Source organism: Rhinolophus sinicus, chromosome X (genome assembly GCF_036562045.2).
Source record: "Rhinolophus sinicus isolate RSC01 chromosome X, ASM3656204v1, whole genome shotgun sequence".
Lineage (NCBI taxonomy): Eukaryota > Metazoa > Chordata > Mammalia > Chiroptera > Rhinolophidae > Rhinolophus > Rhinolophus sinicus.
The window spans coordinates 75,381,762-75,391,088 of record NC_133768.1 but is presented as its reverse complement, the minus strand read 5'-3'; the positions used below and the strand labels follow the sequence as shown (position 1 = coordinate 75,391,088).

At 39.3% G+C, this 9,327-nt stretch overlaps 1 pseudogene; it reads right to left on the bottom strand.

Annotated features, from left to right (window-relative positions):
- Positions 1–2,047: 2,047 nt before the first annotated feature.
- LOC109439367 (glyceraldehyde-3-phosphate dehydrogenase) lies at positions 2,048–7,895 on the bottom strand (annotated as a pseudogene).
- Positions 7,896–9,327: the final 1,432 nt, after the last annotated feature.

Below are 9,327 nucleotides of genomic sequence, written 5' to 3'. Positions count from 1 at the left end.
GCAGATAGTTCCATCTTGGAGTCTTGACTGGCAATTTCAGTCAAATATCCAAGGATTCTTTGCAGACATAAGAATGACCATTTATTTCTGCCATTATACCTGAGAAAACCTATATTCTCCCCTCACAGGGCCTATCCAACCTGATTTCTTTCTTTTTTTCCCTATAGTCACACCTGAAAAAACAGGGCCTCTACTCAGGCTAAGAAACACCGTCCCAGAGAGCCACAAACCTTTCAATCTTCAGTGTTTGGAAGACCAAAGGACCAGATCTCCACCTCCATTTGGCCCTTTGAAACTCAAAGCCTAAAACATCCTGCTCTTTTGCCACATCTGCTTCTTTACCATACAGCTGGAGCTGCCCCAGTGGGGCAGAAAGATGAGTTTGAAAAATACCCATCTTAAGCTTTACATGTGGCTTGTCATCAACCTACAAGGAGAACTTAAGCTAAAGCGTGGCATTCTTCTCATTCCTTCTTTTCTAATTAATAACATATGATCTCTACTCCTTTCCCTCACTCCCCTCTCAGGAGCTCCCCACTTTCACACTGCTTAAAGCCCAAAGGTAATTGAAGTTCAGACCAGCATGGGCCCATGGCTTACCCAGGTCTTGCCTTCTTCCCTAAGATGAGTCCCAGTTATGTACTTTTTCTGTGTACTAAGCTGCTTCCTGCTCAACAAATATCCAGATTTATCCTGAAGATACAAGTATAAGGGAACTTGTGGTTCTGTACCTTCTTGGATTTGACAGGTGCTTCCTGGCCTACGTCCTCACACTGAGTACAGAGAACAATCAAGCCAGCAAGCTCTGAGCCAGCCATTCCTAAGGTTGGTTGTTTTGACCTCATCTGCCCAAACTTACATTTTCTGGCTCACTCTCAAGCTTCCAACACTTCCACTTACTCCCTTCTTGTTCTAGCTGTATGTTTTTAAAGAGCATTTTCCCCAACACCAGAGAGAGGGACAGAGACAGAGAGATATAGAGACAGAGAGACAGAGAGACTGACTCTGCTTAACCCAAAAGAATATATAGAGAGAATGACTCGTGCTTAACCCAAAAGAATAGAGCCTGGTAGCATAATTAAATGGAGGGGGTGTTATTTGAGGACTTAAGGATTTTCTTCACATGGCCAGGGTGACTAACTCCAAAACCTCTATATGAGACCCACATTTCTTCAGGCTCGGATTTTATGCTCATTGGGTTCCCGAACTCCATATTGGGAAATAGTTACTGTGCTTAACTATAGACCTCCCACAGAGCCAATGCCTGGTGAGGGGCTGAGGAATGTCTATTCTTAGGTCATACTGAGATCTGTTCTTAATGGATGCACAAATAAAACATGGACAGAAATATGGCCTGAGGGTTCCCAGACCTCAAGACCACCCTTGCAGTCCACAGGAAGCCCCCTGCCTCTATATATACACATGCAAAGAGCCTCCCCTATCACACATGGGAAATATCCTTCCTCTGTCTGAATGTGCTATTTGCCTCTATTAAGTGAGAATAACTAGGTTTTGCATCTTGTGACATATATCATGGTCTCCTTGGTTAAAAGGTGACATTCATGATGGTATCACAGCTGCAGTGGCGCTAGTAGCTAAAGAGACATGTATAGCCAGTTTTAACCCCAATGAGTAGGTCAGTAGAGGAAAAAATACAGCACAAATAAAGCAAAGAAGGCAAGGGAAAAGTGTCTTAATCTGTTCCACAGGGCATGAACAGCCATGCCTAGAGACCATGAGCTAAGGCCCATTTCTACTCCAAGTCCAAATTGTGTCTCCACTAAAGCTCTTATTTGAAATTCCTCATACCCTTTGGTTGGCAGTTCGCTTCAAAGTTTTGCTCATAGCAAACCACCTAAGTTCTCCCCCTGCTGAATATAGGGTACTATGTTCATGGTACCCCTTCTTCTAAGGGACCTGGGATGGGAATTATGTTGAGGATCAACATTCTTAATGTAGTAAATGGTAGATTTGAAATAGGGCTTCCCCAAACTGAGGGCCTCTCTCTTCCTCTTGTTTCATTGTTAGAAGTACTGGTTCAGGACTCCTACTTCTTAGAGGCCATGTGAACCATGAAGACCACAATGTGGTTCTGCACCCAAATTTATTGTCATACCAGTAAATGAGTTTGACAGCATGATCATTGAGGGCAATGCTGGCCCAAGCATCAAAGATAGAGGAATAAGTGTCACTGTTAAACTCACAGGAGACAAGTTGGTCCTCTGTGTAGGCCAGGATGTCCTTCAATGGGCCCTCTATTGCCTGACTTAATATCTTCTTGATGTCACTCTATTTGTTTGCTTTTTCCAGAATGCAGGTCAGATCTGACAGACATGTTGAGGGTAGAGACACAGAAGACTATTCCAATGAAATTCCCATTCAGCTCTGGAATGACCTTCCCCACAGCCTTAGTGGTGTCAATATTTGTAGGGATGATTATATGAGCAGCACTATGACCAAAATGCCACTGTTTTCCTGAGCGGCTATCCATGTTTTTCAGAGTGAAAGTGATGTTCTGAACTGTGATCATGAGTCTCTCCATGACCGTAAAGTTGTCATGGATGAATAACCTGGACCAGGTGCCAAGCAGTTCATGGTACAAGATGTAATACTGATAATCTTGAGGTAATGATCATACTTGTCATGGTTCCCTTCCATCACAAACATGGGGACATCTTTAGAAGGGAAAGAGATGATGAGCCTCTAACCATCATGTGAGCTCCAGCCTTCTCCAAGAGAGGGAAGAGACGAGTGGACTTCATATCATATTCAACACCAGAATCATCCCATTTGATGTTGGTAATATCTCACTCCTGAAAGAAAGATGGAGATGTGCTTCTTATGACTGAAAAGCTTCTTCTCAGCCTCCAATTTGCTGTTGAATTTTTCATGTGTGGAACCATACATGCAGATGATGTAACTGAGGTAGTCATAAATAGTGACAATATCCACTTTGTCACAGATAAAAGCAGTCTGCAGAGCAGGTGCCAATACAGTCAGATGGGCTTATTTCAACATTTACTACCGGGTCTCTGAAATGTGGCTAGCACTGCCAAAAATAGTATAGTTATGTGCCAAGTACAGAGGAACAGACAGGTGAATCATATCATTTTTAATGGTCAGATAACAGGTTGGGCCATGATACTTCATTGCTCCCCAGCAGTCACTGAATTATATTCATTGAACAAATTTGTATTTAAGGCCATCATATTTCTCCTCTTAGTTCCAGGTTGCTGAGCCTTAGAAAGAAATAATCACACAACCACACGGAGATTCCTATTAAAGCTTGGTCTTTAGCAACTGGAACGACACCAATATCCAGAAATCTCTCCATATCGCCTCAGTCAGTAACATTTCCCATCCTTACAATGCCTACTCCAAATTTTAAGCTCACTTTTTAGTCTCCTTCTCTACCCCATTTACACCTTACTCTTACAGCAGATTGCTTTGCTTCCTCTATCGCCAAGATAATAGAGGCCATCTGGGAAAGGGAGCACCCCAAACTTTCTGCCTTGACATGGTGACAAATATACCTAAATCTAGCTCATTCTTGTCTTCTTCCCTTCTATCTGTGATGTGGATCTCACCTCTTCACATATGCCCTGCAATCTTCACTTTTTTTCCCTCTTGCTCAAATTTACCTTTAATCATTCCCAGTTTCCTGTCCCTTCTCCTCAGTATTTAAAGATGGCCAAGCCTTATTCCAATAACAACAAACAACAACCCTCAAAAAATATCTACAGTTGTCATCCTATGCATTTCATGATCTCATTGCAATGGGAACTCCTCAACCAATTACAACTTGTTGCAATCTAGTTGAAACTACTTTAATGTCCCCTCTTAATTGTCAAATTCAATTTTACCCATCTTGGTCACTACCTGACTTTATTTTCTGTGTCATTTGATACTACTGGCCACTCCCTTCTACTTAAAACTTCCATCTTTCTTGACTTTCATGGCAGTATCCTTTTCTGTTTTTTTCCCTTATCTTTAGGATTACTCTTTCTCAGTTTCCTTTGCAGTTTCCTTCTCCTCAACCAAACCTTTGAATGCCATTGTGTCCCAGGGTTATGTTCTCAGAACCCTTCTTTTGTCACTCCACTCACTTTCCCTGGGTTAACTCATCCATGCCCATGGCTTCAGTGACCACCGAAGTAATTATAATTTCAAAAGCTTGATTACCAGCCCAGATTTCTAACCTGAGCTGAAAGTGTGCATTTACTGTTGTTTACTATACAAATCTTTTGGAAATCTATAGCCAACTTAAATTCAATGTGTTCAAAAGCTTGAATAAACTTTTCCCTTTCCTTCCCTAATTCTGTTAATCCTTTAATTTCTCTATTTTATTATTCACTAGCTTCTCAAGCCAGAAACATGGCTGACATCAATATCTTCCTTTCTTTCATTCTCCACATCCATTCATTCACTAAACCATGTCAATTCTACTTCATAAATATCTCTCATCTCCATCCATCCTCTCCATAGTGTAGGCCCTTACCATTATTACTCCCAACTGGTTTGTCTGTATGTCGTACCTTCTTCTAATGCATTTCCCAACAGCAGATAAAGTGATCTTTCTAAAATGCAAATCTGATCATACTTTTCTCTCATTTCAAATATTTCGTTGACATAATCTCCATTGCTTCTCTAACTTTCCAACTGAAATATCTCCAGGAGTTTGGAGTATAGTTAGAAGCAGCTCAGTGCAAGAAACTTTTTCTTTTTTATCTTAGGAATTTAGTAATTTAGCACTCTAGTCTATATTATATCTGTGTTTATTTTAATATAAAGTTGCATATTGCCATATTTCCATCAGTTTAAGAAAGTATTTGGATAAAATTGATGCTTCAAGAAGATTAGCCATGTTTATCTTAGGAATTCAAATATCCTGTTGCACACCATCTTCTACTGCAGTTTGAAAAGCTCAGGCCCTACGGGAATAAGTCCAAATTCATTAGCAGGGCATCAAGCCCCAGTGATTCTCAACCAAGGTTGAGAGGGTACTCTTTTAAGAGTGTTTATAAAGGTGTATGTGTGGTGGAGCAGTTTTGATTATTACAATAACTGAGGGAGGCATCTTGTATTCAGTGGGAAGGGGACAGGAATACCAAACATTCTTCAAAGAGAGAGACAATCTCACACGACAAAACATTGATGATTCCTCCTGTCTACATCTCCAGCCTCATTTCTCACTGTGCGGTCTCTCCATAGTCTGTCCTCCAGCCATAGCAAACACTGTACAGTGTTTTGCATAGATTTTGCTCCTGCTACCTCACCCCCGGCCTTTTCCCTTACAACCATTTTCATGGACCTGAGCTAGAGGGACTTCCATGTTACTTTTTACTTTATTGTTTACTCATTTTGAAAATTATAAAAGCAATAAAGAAATCCAATATCACATAGATTTCAGGTGTACAATTCTGTATTACATCATCTATAAATCCCATTGTGTGTTCATCACCCAGAGTCAGTTCTCCTTCCATTGACACCCCAATAAATTTAATAAAATAAAATTAAAAAAAAAAAAGAAATCCAATATCATGGTTTTTAAAATCGACTAAAAACAAAACTATAAAGGGTATAAAGCGAAATAGGTACCCAATCTATACCCCAAACCTCAGGGTCTCTGCTCAGAGATTATTGTTGTTAATATTTTCTTCTGTCTATGCATATAGTTGTATTTTTATTTATTTTTTTTATGTGCGATCATACCATACATACTGTAATGGTTAATTTTATGTGTCCATTTGACTAGGTCACAGGATGTCCACATATTTGGTTAAACATTATTTTGGGTGTGTCTGTAAGGGTGTTTTTGGATAAGATTAACATTTGAATGGGTAGCTTATGTAAAGCAGTTTGCAGTCTCTAATGTGGGTGGGCATCGTCTAATCAGTTGAAGGCCTGAATAGAACCAAAAGCCTGCCCTTCTTGCAACTAAGAGGGAGCTTCTTTTGTCTGATTGTTTGATCTGGGACATTGGACTTTTCCTGGCTTTGGACTCAAACTGAAACATTGTCTTTTCTTGCATCTCAAGCTTGCCAGGTTTTGGACTAGAACTTACACCATTGTCTTTCCTGGGTCTCTAGCTTGCCAGTTGCAGATCTTGAGACTTCTCAGCCTCCATAAGGACCTGATCCAATTCCTTATAATCTCTCTCTCTCTCTCTCTTTTTCTCTCTCTCTCTCTCACACACACACACACACACACAAAGAGAGAGAGAGAGAGAGAGAGAGAGAGAGAGAGAGAGAGAGAGAGAGAGAGAGAAAATGTGCATGTGTGATATACACATATATCTCCTATTGGTTCTGTTTCTCTGGAGAACCTTGACTAATATGAATACCATACTGTAACTTACTTTTTTCAAATACCTTGGGGATGCTTCAAAGCAGTCAAACAGATTTACACTATCACTTGTAACAATGGCATGGTATTCGATATTACAGACATATTATCATTTATTCAAGTGATTAATGAAAAATAAGTTGTTTACAGTTTTTGTGTGTGTAATAAACTAATAATTCCACAGTGAATATTCGTATTGTTGTACACATACCTTTGCCAAATTGTACAAGTATATCTTTTGTGTAAGTGACATAAAGTAGTTAATTGCTGGATCAAATGGTACATGCATTTACAATTTTTTTCATATTTATAAATTACTCTCCAAAGGGTAGTTATACAGTCCCATCAATAGAACATGAGAGTGCCTATTACCCTACACCTTTACTACCACTGGCTTTTATCAATTTTTAATTTTTTTTGCCAATATGACAGGTGAAAAATAATACCACATTGTCACTAATTTGCTCTCTACAAAGCTGCACCAATTTAATTACACTCTGTCCAAATGATCTTATATATCTGGAACCATGTCAGAAGTTTCTTGGGAAAATTCTAATTTGAATTCACTGAAGATGAAGATCGTGTCTGTTGGGAGGCACCATGAACCTATGGCATTCTTTTGGCCCACTAGTTGAACCCCAATGGGCCCTTCAATGACCTGTTTTTCAAGATGCCCTACAAGGGAAAACTTCCTGCACAGAAGAAAAATACCAGATTGCACTTAAGAAAAACAAACAAACAAACAAAAGAAACATTAACATGGTTTCAAAAGCAAAAACTAGAAAAGGAAATCACACTGCTAAATTAGATTGCTCATTCAAGAAGCACTTGCCTTTGAGAACAAAGTCCACCATCCTGAAAGATGAAAAGTATTCTTGGAAATAGCAACTTGTCAAATGTTCTAAGAGTGATGCTCATTTCATTCATTGTAGCCCTGCTGGAGAAACGTTGTTAAGGGTACTTTGAGTAACTAAAATGTTGAAATTAACTTTCAAGGCTAAGTGTTAATCAACATCTAGCTAATATGTTACCAAATTCTAATGAAACAGAACTAAACAGAAAGGGCCCAGCACCCCACATATTTAGTAAGTTGTAAAAGCACATGACTATGTCAATTGAATGATTTCTCTGATACTGAGAAAATGGCATGACTGCAATAACATGGTTGTATTTGAAAGGTCACCATGAAGAAGCTACTGATAAATCACACCTGACAGCCCCACAACAAATCAACGATAACTAAACAAGCTTAACTTTTAAACAAATAAACAGAATGACGGAAGACGGGTCATTAAATCAGCTTTCTTGGAAGCCAGTGTTGGAGGCACTGGTAGTAACTTAAGAAGAAATGCATGCTCTAGTGTCCTTTTTGCCTAAGGGTTGACAACTGATGGCAGTGCTTAAGGTAAAGGAAGAAGTCATTCTCCTAGGCCCCATATTAGAAACATATTAATTAACATCTGCCTTTTCTCCATAGCCTATCAGTTACTTACTCTGTTCTTCCAAAACGTCTCCTGCATCTGTTCATCAGCTTCTATAGCCAATTCCATCAGCCTAATTTAAATGAAAGTTTTTTTCTCCATTCATGATTTATACTTCTATTTGAAATGCCCAAGTATCCTAGACACTGCCCCAATGAGCCAGCTATGTATTGAATCCTGTGTTAAAGTTAGGATATCGGAATGATCATTCCATTTCCCAGACAAGTGGCTCCTCATCTCCCAGAAGGGGAGAAAGTCAAATGTCTTTGCAGTAACCTATGCATGTAGAAGATGACTTGGCTTCCTGGGTAGATAGATTGCTATACAGTGACTCAGTGTCTGACCAGGAAGCCACCCTTGTTAACATGGTCAGTCATTCCCCCTTGTCTCTAGGACTCCAGTTATCAGAGAGCACATCAATATGAATTTATCAGCAAAGAATTTGGAAAGACAGTTTCTACAGCACTGTGACTTCTGTCCAAGCTTACCTCAATTACTGCCTACATTTGGTAGATCAATAAACAAGCATTTATACAACACCTGGGGGCAAAGCACTGTGCTAGGTATAGTGTAGGGGTATCAACAAAGCCTAAGATGTAGTTCACATCCTGGGATAGTCTACTGAGGAGGAAAACCTTACATGAGGCTGTTTGAACAGGCTTAATGGAGTTATGAGGATTTGGCATGGAAAGGAATTAAAGAGGTAGTGGGGAAGGCTTTTAGGTTAGTTCAAAATTTTATTGTTTTGGGTCTGAACCCTTCATAAGACTTAAAGAATAAAGTAGATATAATGGGCTTTTAAAAATAAACTATCAAGATTAAAACAGAAGATAGAAGGTTTCTTAGAGTTTAGGAAACATTTTCTAGTTTTCATAAAAGGAGTTGTCAGACTAATAATATAGTTGCATTAATAATAGTGTCTAAAATTGTTTTAGTTCAGATATTTTAATGATTGGCAGAAGCAGAATCTAGTGGTTATAAAACTGCCTGGGTCAAAACTAAGCCATTTACAACTTCTAGCATTACTTTAAAGTTGACATTAGATAAAATGGTCACCCAACTCACACCAAAATTTCCACTATGCTTGCTGGTATCTAAAATACATCAGTTCAAAGGAGTGATGGAACTTTTTTCTTTTTTCTTTTTTTTCAGCTCAGAAGCAGGTGCACTGGATTAGAGGAGCAGATGGAATGTGCCATTTTGAATGGCAACAGGTATTGCTTGGGAGCAGGATTTTATAAAGGTTTGCTCATGCCCATGCCAGGCAAGACTGACCAGGGAAACAAGTATATATACTCTCTCCCTAGATATCCCCTGCCTCTCCCACATTTCATTAAGGTCTCAGCTCAGATGTTGCCTTCTCAGTAAGGCTTTCCCTGGCTCTCCCTTTGAAAAATAGGTGACACCCTTGGTCACTCTCTATCCGCTCATGCTGCTTAATAATTATTTGAATATATGCTTATTATATCTTTCCACAATTAGAATAAACTCTTCATGAGGA